At 52.5% G+C, this 13,510-nt stretch overlaps 1 protein-coding gene across 6 annotated transcripts in view; it reads right to left on the bottom strand.

Moving 5' to 3' along the window:
• The window catches only part of ARAP1 (ArfGAP with RhoGAP domain, ankyrin repeat and PH domain 1), a 218,685-nt gene that overhangs the window by 141,627 nt on the left and 63,548 nt on the right, over positions 1 to 13,510 (bottom strand). The window contains exon 1 of one of the 6 annotated variants that reach the window (XM_039515489.1): positions 831 to 927. The exons of the other annotated variants lie outside the window; for them this stretch is intronic. The gene's annotated coding sequence lies outside the window, so the exon portion shown is untranslated. Of the gene's footprint in view, positions 1 to 830; positions 928 to 13,510 lie in introns of those variants that run through there. 6 annotated transcript variants of the gene reach the window in all.

Here is a 13,510-nt window from a genome sequence, read left to right as displayed (position 1 = left end):
TAAATCTGTACAGTTCAATGGCAGTTTTTAACTCTTGGTATTGCTTATAAGAACAGGCTTTTGAGAAAAACACACAGATCTGAATCGTGTTTAAAAATTCCCTCCTAGACATTCAAGCCGTGATACACTTTCTCACTAGATACTGCTGCTTCCCCAGCCCTTGAGACATCAGACACACCCATCACCAGACCAAAGGGCTCATCCTTGCTCCACTGTCACGTCTTGTGTCCTTTTCTCTGCAGTGAGTCACAGACGGCCCTGCCCCTCCTGCAGCCACGGCACCCACCACAGGCTGTTTTCCTCACAGGGTCTCTGGATGGCATGAGACTTCCTCAATCAGACAGCATGTTGCACCACGGCGGCAATATGCATTGACATCAGATCTTGGCGGTGGTCAGGGTGGAGTGACAAAGCCAGCTGTGATATCAGGGGGGAGATGTTTCTCTTTTCCCCTTTTCGTGCTTTAGCCTCCCTATGCAAAGCAGAAGCCTCTTGAGTCGAGCTGTGTCAGCCAGAGAACACCTTTGCAAGCCAGCTGCTCTGCAACTAGTAGGACTGCTGCAAGCTGAGGGCAGCTTTTCCTGGCTCCTTTCGCCAACAGATCCCAGGAGCTAGCTGGCACTGGAGGTGCATGCTGGGAGACTGCAGCAGGCCTGAGCACCACCCTGATGGCCCTCACCTAGTACCTCTCCCGGGGGACCCACTTGCCAGAGCTCAAAGGCAGGCAGTTTCCTGGGGGAAGGGCCTCGTTTCTGAGAGTGCAAAGCCAAGGAACAAACAGCAGCTGGAGCTTCCACCAGGGGCAGTGCCGAGTACGGGGGAATACAAACCTCCCAGCGCAGGCGTTCACCTCCGTCTGCCTCAGCCGAGTTCAGACCCCGTGTCCCCTCTCCTTTGCAAGTGTGTTCCTCTGCCAACTTGGGCAGCGGCTGAGCTCTCTACCCAGGAGAGGGCAACCCCCCTCCCACACTCCTCTGCGGGTTTCCTGCCTTGTTCCTCTCCCCTACCGACACTGAAGCTTGGCTCAGATCCCCGCTGCGGTTCACAGCAAAGTGAAAGTTCTCGGAGGCTCTGCTCAGTGTGACATGCATCTGTCTCTCCTCTGCATAGGCTGGAATTTGCAGATACCCATCCACAGAACCACAGCACACAGGAAGGGGAGGCACCACCAGACCCTGCCTCTATGGGTGAAAGGTGATCCACTGATTTTGGAGGCAGAATCTCTGATCCTGTGAACCCTGGATGGAACAATGCATGGGGGGAGCCTCACAGTTTCCAGTTCCTTATAGCAGCAGCTCTCAACCTTTCCAGACAACTGTACCCCTTTCAGGAGTCTGATTTGTCTTGCGTAGCCCTCAGGTTTCACCTCACTTAAAATCTACTTGCTTACAAAATCAGACCTCAAAATACAGAAGTGTCACATCCCACTATTCCTGAACAATTGCTGACAGTCTCATTTTTACCATATAATCATAAAATAAATCAATTGGAATGTAAATATTGTACTTCCATTTCCGTGTACAGTCTACAGAGCCACATAAACAAGTCATTGTCTGTAGGAAATTTGAGTTTGTACTGACTTCGCTAGTGCTTTTTATGTAGCCTGTTGTAAAACTAGGCAAATATCTAGATGAGCTGATGTACCCCCTGGAAAACCCCTGCATACCCCCAGGGGTACCCATACTCCTGGTTGAGAACCACTGCCTTAGAGGGAGGAGTACTTGTGGCACCTTAGGGAACGTCCAGGCGGGTAGTGATCGATTTATCGGGGATCGATATATCACATCTCATCTAGACGTGATATATCGATCCCCGAACACGCTCCCCGTCGACTCCGGAACTCCACCGGAGCAAGTGGCGGTAGCAGAGTCGATGGTGGAGCCGCGGACGTCGATCCTGCGCCGTGAGGACAGGAGGTAAGTCGGAATAAGATACTTCGACTTCAGCTACAGTATTCCCGTAACTGAAGTTGCGTATCTTACATCGACACCCGCCCCTAGTGTAGACCAGGCCTTAGAGAATAACACATTTATTTGGGCATAAGCTTTTGTGCGCTAAAACGCTAAAACGCCCAGAAGCTTATGCCCAAATGAATGTGTTATTCTCTAACGTGGACTCCTCGTTCTTTTTGCTGATACAGACTAACACGGCTACCCCTGAAACCTGCCTTAGAGGAGTAATTCCAGGGTTGGGACATTCTGGCCGACAGGATAAAAGAGCAAATAGCAAGGCTGAGCCATCACAATTTCAGGCACTAGCCATCAGCTAAACAAGTCCTTATTTCCCTTACCTGGATCTGTTACAGCCAGTGAACCCATCCCCACAGCCAGGGTCCACGGACAGCACCACTTTGTCCAATATCTGACAAGCAAAATACGTTAAAATCGCCACCTACTGCCTCAGGGGCTGGAGAGCAAAGCCATTACATGGATCGACACTATGCAGTCAGTGTCCTGATTCACAGAGGCAAAGTCCTCCTGCCAGTCTGCAGCAATTTGGGAATGTGTCTGTCCAATTCACAATCTCACACAGCATTCATAAACTCTGTGCATGCAGGCCAGGCTGCAAGCCCCACTCTGAATGTGCAGCCATTCGCTCTTGTTCTCTGCAGCCTGTTTGCCTCCACACTGGGTTGAGATTCCAGAGACTGGCTGTTGAAGTTACATGCTCTTTCATTGAAATGTAATCGCTCTAGCCCAATGGTTCCCAAACTGGGGCTCATGAACCCTTGGGGGTTCACAAAATATATCAGGGGATTCTCAGAAAAAAATTCAGTAATGGCGGACAGAGCCGTCCCTAGGGACCCTGGGTGCCGGGGTCTGCCAGCCCGAGCCCCGTGACCATGACTTCCTGGCAGAACAAGTTTAAGCTTTGTTGTAGTCATGCGTTGTTTTCCTGGACTGCTCAAGCCCCTAAATGCTTGTGGGAGGAACTCTTTATTTGAGTTGGCTTCTTAAATGCCTTTGTGCTGTTTCACATCTGGTACTCCTTGAGGAAACATGTGGGAGGCTTAATCAAAGTGATATGAGCTACAAAAGTGAACCTTGGAAGAGTGTTGCCGTTCTCATAATGTAATCAAATTAATAATGTAATAATAAATAGTGTGTAATAAGAGTGTCATAAAAAAACCAAATTATTTCCAAGATCACTGCTTCTATACTTTACGCTCAGGTAAAGGAGAAAATCCCTGGAAATATTAATTTTTAGGAGGGGGTTTGCGAAATTTGATATTTTCGTGAAAAGGGTTCGCGGGTTGTTAAAGTTTGGGAACCACTGCTCTAGCCAATAGACCAGTTTCTACCTAGGGGAACTGGCTGCTCAGGGGAGAGGTCGCCCTGGCAACAAAGTCACCTGGCAGGAGTTTGTGCGCATGTGGGGAAGATGGCAAGGGTGTCACCTGACACGGGGCTGAAAGGTTTTTAACACTCTGAAAAGAGGATGGCAGATTGAAGATCTGCACCACATGAGTGCACCTGGGGGCCCCAGAGTTGGGGCAGTGGCTGGACTCTGTTCAGGCCAGGGGCTTACAGTATCTGGGGGATCCAGTGAAACAGGCTTGGATTCCCCTGACAGCAGGCCTAGTGAATAGCCACAAGGGGGACTTGCTAGGATCTGTGACACAGCCATGTCCACCTGCAGTAACTGTTACTACCATTTTCAGATTGAATGAGCACCCAATGTGTGCTAGGCATGTCCCTGAGGGAGACACAAACCCTGTCCCGGAGAGCTCCCCACTGAAGGGAGGGGAGAAGGCATGTTACATAAGAGCAGCGTGGCCCAGCGGAGGACAGGCTCACAGTTATTAATGACCTAGTGGTTAGTGGATGGCTTTTTAAAATATTAAACACATGACTTACTTTACCCATACACAGCAGGGCCGCCCAGAGGCGGGGGCAAGTGGGGCAATTTGCCCCGGGCCCAGCAGGGGCCCCCACGAGAGTTTTCGGGGCCCCTGGAGCGGGGTCCTTCACTCGCTCCGGGGGCCCCGGAAAACTCTCGCGGGGCCTGGGCCCCCGGAGCTTCTTCGCTCCCAGTCTTCGCTGGCAGGGGGGCCTTCCTCTCTGGGATAGAAGGACACCCTCCCCCCCCGCCGAATTACCGCCAAAGCGGGACCTGCTGCTGGAGTGCAGCTGGATCTTCGGCGGTAATTGGGCAGCGGGGGGGAGGGGAGGGCGGGGCCTTCCGTTCCGGGACCCGCCGCCGAAGTGCCCCGCAGACCCGCGGTGGGGGCTGCACTTCGGCAGCAGGTCCTGCTTCGGCGGTAATTCGGCGGCAGGGAGTCCCCGCCGTGAGTCTTTGGGGCACTTTGGTGGCAGGGTCCCGGAATGGAAGGACCCCCCGCCACCGACTTACCGCCGAAGTGGGGGCCCCTGCCGCCGAAGACCCCGGACCCCCGGAATCCTCTGGGCGGCCCTGATACACAGCCCCTACAGCTTGGGATAGACACGACATGCAAATACATCCCAGACAGCTCCCCAACCTGACACGCAAATACATCCCCAACAGCCCCAATCCCTGACACACAAATACATCCCAGACAGCTCCCCTCCCCGACACGCAAATACATCCCCGACAGCCCCAATCCCCGACACGCAAATACATCCCCGACAGCCCCAATCCCCGACACGCAAATACATCCCAGACAGCTCCCCTCCCCGACACGCAAATACATCCCCGACAGCTCCCCTCCCCAGCACACAAATACATCCCCGACAGCTCCCCAACCCGACACGCAAATACATCCCCGACAGCTCCGCTCCCCGACACGCAAATACATCCCCGACAGCCCCAATCCCTGACACGCAAATACATCCCAGACAGCTCCCATTCCATTCCAAAGGATCCCCCCTGGCTTTACAAACAAACGGTCATGCAAACAACAAACAAGGATCACATCACCCACCACTGAAATACAGCCACCTCTGGGATGGAAGACGGCAGCTGCTTAACAATATCTCTACACAACTGTTCAGTTAAGGCAGTGAGCAAGATGAATCCGGCCACTGAATCTGCCAGGGTCACTTATCCGCAAAACCAAATTCAAGCACCGTCTCTGTGCCGACGACTCAGATCTACCTCCCAACTCCAGAGCCATCTGCTTCTGTCCAAACTAGAATCTTGACCCATTTCTCTAATGTCTCCTCGTGGAGGTTAGCCACCAGCTCACACTCAACCTGGCTAAAACGGAGCTCTGAATCTTCCCTCCGCCCCAAGCCCTCTCTGCCGCTTCCTTTGTCTAGAACCGCGGACAACACCACCCCATCCTTGTCACTCAGACCCATAACCTGGGCGTCATCTGCAACTCATACCCAGGTCCTCACCTCCTGGCTAAGTCTAAATCTTGCAGATTCTTTCTAAGATTCGGCCTTTCCTATCCATCCGTGCAGCTAAAACGCTCATCCCAGCTCTCATCATCATGCGTCTTGATCACTTCAGCGTCCTTCTCTCTGGCTTTGACAAATGCACTCTTGCCCTGCTCCTAGCCAGTCAGAAGGCTGCTGCAAAGTTCATTGTCCTAGCCCGTCACTTTGCATCCCTCCACAGGCTGCCCCGTCTCTATCGTATCAAATGTAAGTCGCTTGTCTTCTCTGTCAAGGCCCTTTTACAGCCTATTCCCACCCTGCTTCTCTCATTCGGCATGGACAGGTCCACTCCAGATGTCAGCCTCCATTGCCCACGGGTTACGTTTTCAAATACACACCTTGCCGCTCTCGCTCTTGCTGTCCCCTCATGCTTGGCAGGGACTCCCCAACTAACTCATTACATTCCTTCAGATCTCTCCTTACAACTCTCTTTTTCCTGGACATCGACAGAAAACGTGACAAGAGCTAGGTTGCTGGTCTGCAGAGACCACAGCCGACCGTGGTGACCAATACTGGCTATTGTTCCCTTGTATTCTCCATATCTCTGTATCCATCTGCGTATTATACCTTGATTGTAAGTGCTTTAGGACTGTCTTTTTATTCTGGGTTTGCACAGCACCTAGCGCCATGGGGTCTTGGCCAGGGCAGCGGCTCCTAGGCATTACAGTAATACAAACAGATAATAATAATTGCAATAAGGCAGTGAGACAGACAGAACTGGAGCTTGGCCAGGACACAGGGGGTTAGCACGCCACCTGCTTGCGAAAGTAGATCTTCCGTGGCTACAGGTGCTCCAAGCTTTTATTTCAAAGGGTCCGAGTCTGCATGCTTCAGACCCTAAGCCCGGGGGTAATCTATAGGCGGCCCGCGGTCCAAATCCGGACCACGAGAGCCTTTTCAGCGGCCCACAGGGCTCATGGGGGCTCAGGGCTTCAGCCCTGCAGGTGGGTGCTTCAGTCCCGAAGCGCTTCCTGCTTCCTGCCCCACTGGAGATGCGCTGGGACTCCAAGCCTCAGCTCCACCAGGACTCAGGGCTTCAGCCCAGCCTGAGGGACGGTGACTCAGGGCAACCCCACTGGAAAGCGCATGGGACTCCTGGCTTCATCCTGCCTGAGGCCCGCTGGGACACCAGGTCTGAGCCGCGCTGTGACTGAGCAGGCCCTCAGGAACTAGCGCTTCAGCGCAGCAGGAGACTCGGGGGGGAGGGGGGGGGGAGGTTCCCAAACATTTATCGAGCTCCAATCTGGCGCACCTGAATGTAATCCGTGACAGCAGGAGCCCGGCTGCCTGGGGCTGACAGCCAAGTAACCCCTGGAATGCTACCCACCACCCCAATCAAAATCTAAAATGGCACCCCCGGGGCACAGACCCTGCAATTAAAATGTCCACAACGGCCGAGGCTGCATATTCCCTGTCTGTCTTGGAGAAACCTCTTCTGATTGGCTGTTTTTTCCCTTGCTGCCAATCAGGGCGGCCGCAGGAAGCAGGCGGTGCTCTCTGCCCAGAGCCATCCCTTGGGTAGGGCACATCGGGGCGACCACCCCAGGCCCCGAGCTTTGGGGGGCCCCGCACTTTGATAAAATCGGGACTGTCCCGAAATATAGCCCTTTGTCCTGCGTCCCGACCGATGTACGATTGGGATGCCATTTCTCCCGATATTCTGGTGAGGAGGCGGGCGGACAGGCGGGGTGAGGCGGCGAGCGGGGAGGCAAGCGGCGGGCAGGAGCGGGGTGAGGAGGCAGGTGGGCGGGCGAGCGGACAGGGGTGGAGGTGACGAGGTGAGCGGCGGGCAGGAGCGGGGTGAGGAGGCAGGTGGGCAGGCGAGCGGACAGGGGTGGAGGTGACAAGGTGAGCGGCGGGCAGGAGCGGGGTGAGGAGGCAGGTGGGCGGGCGAGCGGACAGGGGTGAAGGTGACGAGGTGAGCAGCGGGCAGGAGCGGGGTGAGGAGGCAGGTGGGCGGGCGAGCGGACAGGGGTGGAGGTGACGAGGTGAGCGGCGGGCAGGAGCGGGGTGAGGAGGCAGGTGGGCGGGCGAGCGGACGGGGTGAAGGTGACGAGGTGAGCAGCGGGCAGGAGCGGGGTGAGGAGGCAGGTGGGCAGGCGAGCGGACAGGGGTGGAGGTGACGAGGCGAGCGGCGGGCAGGAGCGGGGTGAGGAGGCAGGTGGGCGGGCGAGTGGACGGGGTGGAGGTGAGGAGGCGAGCGGCAGGCAGGAGCGGGGTGAGGAGGCAGGTGGGCGGGCGAGCGGACAAGGGTGGGGGTGACGAGGTGAGCGGCGGGCAGGCGCGCCGTGCAGCCAGCAAGGAGACTAGCGGGGAAGCTGATTTGTCCCGGGCCCTGGACCTCCCTAGGGATGGCCCTGTCTCTGCCCCTCAGCAGGCCCCATTATCGCAGGAGAGAGGAAAGAGTTTAGTGGCTTGTGGCAGCCCTGCTCTTCCCTTCCCTCCACGCTTGGGACAAGGAGAGAGAGCTCTTGTGCCTCTCCCTCTTCTCCTCTTCCTCCCTGCACCCCTTCAGCCCCGCCGGCAGCCGCTGGCTGAGCAGAGGGCAAATACTACGAAATCTGTGGGAAATTCGAGTTCATGTGGAAGAAAATCCACATAATATTCCAGGGGAAAAGGCAGAGGAGCTACATGCATTTTTGAGGGATGCCACAAGCATGAGCATCCTGGCGTTTCCTTATTGATTTAACAGGCCACTTAAATGATTTCAACTTAAAGCTGCAGGGGCAAAATCGCACTGTAGTGGATCTCCACAGTAGTGTCACTTCATTTGAAAACAAACTGAGACTCTTCAAAAGTGATTTGGAAACTGGGGGGGGATGCTGCCTTTCCTAACACTGCTAAACTGTCGGGACACTGCAAATGTGAGTCAGATGGCATCATCGCTTCTTCAAAACTTCCAGCACAGGTTCCAAGAAGTTGCAAGTGTAAAGACATCTTCATGTTTGTAAGGAATCAATTTGTGGTACAAGCAAATGGCACTTGGTGTGATCAAGCAAAAGCATCCTTTCCAGATGTTGAATAAGCAAAACTACAGCTGGAGCTTACTGATTTACAAGCGGATGAAGTGCTTAAGGTGCAGCACATTGAATCATAGAAATGGAAAGGACCTCAAAAGGTCATCTAGTCCAGACCCTGTACTCATGGCAGGACTAAGTATTATCTAGACCAGGGGTAGGCAACCTATGGCATGCGTGCCAAAGGCGGCACGCGAGCTGATTTTCAGTGGCACTTACACTGCCTGGGTCCTGGCCACCGGTCTGGAGGGCTCTGCATTTTAATTTAATTTTAAATGAAGTTTCTTAAACATTTTAAAAACGTATTTACTTTACATACAACAATAGTTTAGTTATATATTATAGACTATAGAAAGAGATCTTCTAAAGATTAGAGTGAATAAATTAAGACTCGGTGCACCACTTCTGAATGTTGCTGACCCCTGATCTAGACCATCCCTGACAGGTGTTTGTCTAACCTTAAAAATCCCCAATGATGGAGATTCCACAACCTCCCTAGGCAATTTATTCCAGTGATTAACCACCCTGACAGTAAGGAAGTTTTTCCTAATCATAGAATCATAGACTTTAAGGTCAGAAGGGACCATTATGATCATCTAGTCTGACCTCCTGCACAATGCAGGCCACAGAATCTCACCCACCCACTCCTGTATTAAACCTGTGCCTTAGCCACTGAAGTCCTCAAATCATAGTTTAAAGCAGTGGTCCCCAACCTTTTTCGTCTAGCAGGCACCAGACGAAGGACCGTGGCGGCGATCGAGCATCTGCCGAAATGCCGCCGAAATTCGGCGGCATTTTGGCAGCGACGCCTCTGAATGACGCTGCCTGTTGGCAGCAAGCGGTGTCATCAAGAGGCATCTCCGCCAAAATGCCACCGAATTTCGGCGGCATTTCGGCAGATGCTCGACTGCCAGCCAGTACGCGGGAGCATTTAGATGCCCCCGCAGGCGCCCTGGCACCCACGGGCACCGCATTGGGGACCCCTGGTTTAAAGACTTCAAGGTGCAGAGAACCTTCCAGCAAGTGACCCGTGCCCCATGCTGCAGAGGAAGGCAAAAAAAACCCAGCGCTTCTGCCAATCTGCCCTGGAGGAAAATTCCTTTCCGACCCCAAATATGGCGATTAGCTAAACCCTGAGCATGTGGGCAAGACTCATCAGCCAGACACCCAGGAAAGAATTCTCTGTAGTAACTCAGATCCCACCCCATCACAAGTCATTGGGCATATTTACCGCTAGTAGTCAAAGACGAATTAATTGCCAAAATTAGGCAAATACCATCCCCTCCATAAATGTATCAAGCTTAGTCCAACCTAAACCTCCCTTGCTGCCATTTAAGCCCATTGCTTCTTGTCCTATCCTCAACTGTTAAATAGAACAATTTCTCTCTCTTCTCCTTGTAACAACCTTTTATGTACTTGAAAACTGTTATGTCCCATCTCAGTCTTCTCTTTTCCAGACTAAAAAAACCCAATGTTTTCAATCTTCCCTCATACGTCATGTTCTCTAGACCTTTAATCATTTTTGTTGCTCTTCTCTGGACTTATTCCAATTTGTCCACATCCTTCCTGAAATGTGGTGCCCAGAACTGGACACAATACTCCAGTTGAGGCCTAATCAGTGCGGAGTAGAGCGGAAGAATTACTTCTCATATCTCGCTTACAACACTCCTGCTAATACATCCCAGAATGACAACTGCTTTTTTTGCAACAGTTACACTGTTGACTCATATTTAGCTTGTGGTCCACTATGACCCCCAGATCCCTTTCCGCAGTTCTCCTTCCTAGGCAGTCATTTCCCATGTTGTATGTGTGCAACTGATTGTTCCTTCCTAAGTGGAGTGCTTTGCATTTATCCTTATTGAATTTCACCCTATATACTTCAGACCATTTCTCCAGTTTGTCCAGATCATTTTGAATTATAATCCTATCCACCAAAGCACTTGCAACCCCTTCCAGCTTGGTATCATCCGCAAACTTTATAAGTGTCCTCTCTATGCCATTATGTAAATCACTGATGAAGATATTGAACAGAATCGGACCCAGAACTGATCTCTGCAGGACCCCACTGGTTATGCCCTTCCAGCATGACTGTAAACCACTGATAACTACTCTCTGGGAACAGTTTTCCAACCAGTTATGCACCCGCCTTATAGTAGTTCCATCTAGGTTATATTTTGTTACCTAGCAGCTCTGTGTTCTTGGGGAACCAGGGCGTAGTACCCAGCCTGTCTGACTCACAAAAGACCTCCCCCCCCCACCCCCCAAATCTGCATCAGAAGAAAGACTTACAAAAAGCAATTAAAAGGCAGCGGGAGACACACCTAAACCCCTGGGAGAAGGGGGACAGGATTAAGGGAACTCCCCTAGCCTCATTTGCATCAAAGATGGGACAAGGAGGCCTCTCCATTAGCATCCAGAATGGAGAACAGAGATTCCAAGGCAAGAACCACATGGAACTCTGGGACCACAAAAGCAGGGAAGCAGTGCATGATGGGGGATCTCTGCTCCAGCTGTTAATGAGCCCAGGCCTGCACACACCCAGCTCAGCAGTTATCAGACCAGTCCTAGTAATAAATCCTTTATTGGTATCCAAAATAGGGAAGCTCCCTAATTGCATTGTGAGCTCCCTCCTAGGAGCACCGCCCAAAGCCAGGAATGATCAGCTCTCATGCTCTAGCCTGAACAAAACTTTGGTATCTCCCTTGTTTAAACATAAACAAATCTAGTGTCTCCCTTGAACCATTGTTGTTTCTCTACAAAACCCCTACCCATGCTCAGGAAAGTGTTCTGACGCCTGGATCCAAAATCTGCATCAGTTCCACTGAGACTTCATCTTCTCCTGACTGATCATGCTGGGGGCTCTGCCTGTCTCCAGACCCTCAGCTACCACCACCACCGGGGACCCCCAATTGATTCGAGCTCCATGGAGTGGTGAGAACCCAGCTCTCTCTCTAGGTACAGCCTTCTGACCCTGCCTTGTGTGATCAGTTACAGTTTTCTAAACCTGACTTTTATAATCAAGTTTAAGTTAGATTTAACACCATCACTGTTTTGTTTGCTTGGCTCCCCTATGGTTATTACCGGCAATAAATAACTTTCATGGTTAAGCTAGTTGCTTTTCTCTCTCTCTCTCTCTCTCTCTCTCTCTCTCACTTCCCCTCCCTCCCACTCCCCCACGGCCCCTCCGTGGGTGTTTTTTGGTTTCCTCATTCGCTCTGCAGCAACGCTCCTCGTACCTAGGCTAAAAGATCCCTGCAGCGCCCAAAAATCCTGTGGGGTTTGCTCATCAAGTGGGTTACTACCAGACAAGTGTAATGTCAAAGTGGGGACAGGGACATGCTGAACCTGGGGCGTATGAAGGTGGCAGCTAGGAAGTGCTGCTCGACCCAGCCTGCTGAGTCCAGGGACATGTAAGGGGTCAGCTTGGGAGTGCTGATTAACCCGGTCCTCTCAGACGCGCTCTGTTAATATGTATGTGTGTGTGTGTGCGTGCGCGCGCATTCGTCTGATTCTGGGGCTGGAAGAACCCAGCCCTGGGGAACCGAGGTCCTGCGGGATAGCTCCACTGGGAGGGACTTGCAGCAGGGGGAAGTAGAGCTCCCTATGAGAACACAAGTGACACAAGCTGTACAGTGATAAAAGTACAGACCCCCCCTCCAGAAGAGTAACCCTAATAAATGAGCGTACCCCAAAGTAATGGGCAAAGCTGGTAACAATTTCCCTAGTTTGTTTATGAGAAGGTCATGCAAGACAGTATCAAAAGCTTTACTAAAGTCAAGATATACCACATCTACTGCTTCCCCCCATCCACAAGGCTTGTTACCCTGTCAAAGAAAGCAATCGGGTTGGTTTGACACGATTTGTTCTTGACCAATCCATGCCGACTGTTTCTTATCACCTTCTTATCTTCTAGGTCAGGCCTGCACAACTCGTAAAGCGGCGAGGGCCACATTCCTCCAAAGAAAACAGCCGAGGGCCGAAACCTCCCAGCCCGAGGAAACACCCCGCCCCAGGGCCGCCCAGCCCTGCAGAAACAAACCCTCCTTCCCCAGCGCCGCCCCACCAAAACAGCTGTGGACCAAAAAGGAAGGTTGGGGGTGGGGAGGTGATACTTTATTTTAAATCAACCAGGGCCCCCCCCAGTTGAAGAGGTGGCTGGGAGCTCTCAGGGTCAAATTAAAGGGCCCGGGGCTCCGGCGGCTGGGGGAACCCGGCAGGGCCGGCTCTAGGTTTTTTGCTGCCCCAAGCAAAAAAAAATTTGGTTGTCCCCCTTCCCAGCCCTGGGGTCCCCCAGTACCCTCCTGCTGCCCCAGTCCTGGGCTCTCCCCCCACCCACACCCCCTGCCACCCTAGCGCTGGGCTTCTCCCTTTCCTCTCCACCAGTGTCCTCCCTCCACCCTGCTGCTGCCCCAGCCCTGGGCTCCCCGCCACCGGTGCCCTCCCCCACCTCCTGCCACCCCAGCCCTGGGTCACTGGTAACTCGCTCCCAGGGCGGGTCATTCAGCCGGAATTTTGGATGTGCACAAAACACAGACAGGACTGGTTCCCATATGGTTACAGAGCTGCAGTAAAGTGGAACAATTTTCAGCTTGTGTGATTGGAGGATATCTGGATGCATATTATAAGACTGTCCTCCATAAATGAGGAAAAGTTGAGGTGCCTTTTTTATTCTTTTGTTTCACTCTTTCTTTCTATGGGGAATTTGCCAATGCAATATCACTGTCTTCCTTTCAAACAAACAAAAAGACAATGGCTGTTGAAAATAGCAATTCCAGTCCTAATAAGCATTTCTTGCTCAATTTTATCCTACTTTTTCTATAGCAAGTTACAGTGGATCAGTATATTTGATTTGGGAGAAATGAAGTAAAAGCTGCCCAAACCGAGCTTGAGCACTCCTGAATTTTGAGGTGTTCAAATCTGGAAGGCAGGTGCTGGGGGTGGGAGAGGGCTGTGGGCTCCATGGGGGAGCATGGCAGCAACTGTCTGGAGCTGCACGGAGCCAGACACGCTGGTCTGAGTGGCACGGTAAGCGGTTTGGGGGTTGGAGAAGGGGTTGGGGGTCCCGGGGGGAAGTCAAGGGACAGGGAGCAGGGGGTTGGATGGGACAGAGGTTCGGAGGGGCAGTCAGGG

This window comes from Mauremys reevesii, linkage group 1, assembly GCF_016161935.1.
Source record: "Mauremys reevesii isolate NIE-2019 linkage group 1, ASM1616193v1, whole genome shotgun sequence".
NCBI classification, from domain to species: domain Eukaryota; kingdom Metazoa; phylum Chordata; order Testudines; family Geoemydidae; genus Mauremys; species Mauremys reevesii.
This window is presented reverse-complemented; position numbering and strand designations above follow the sequence as displayed.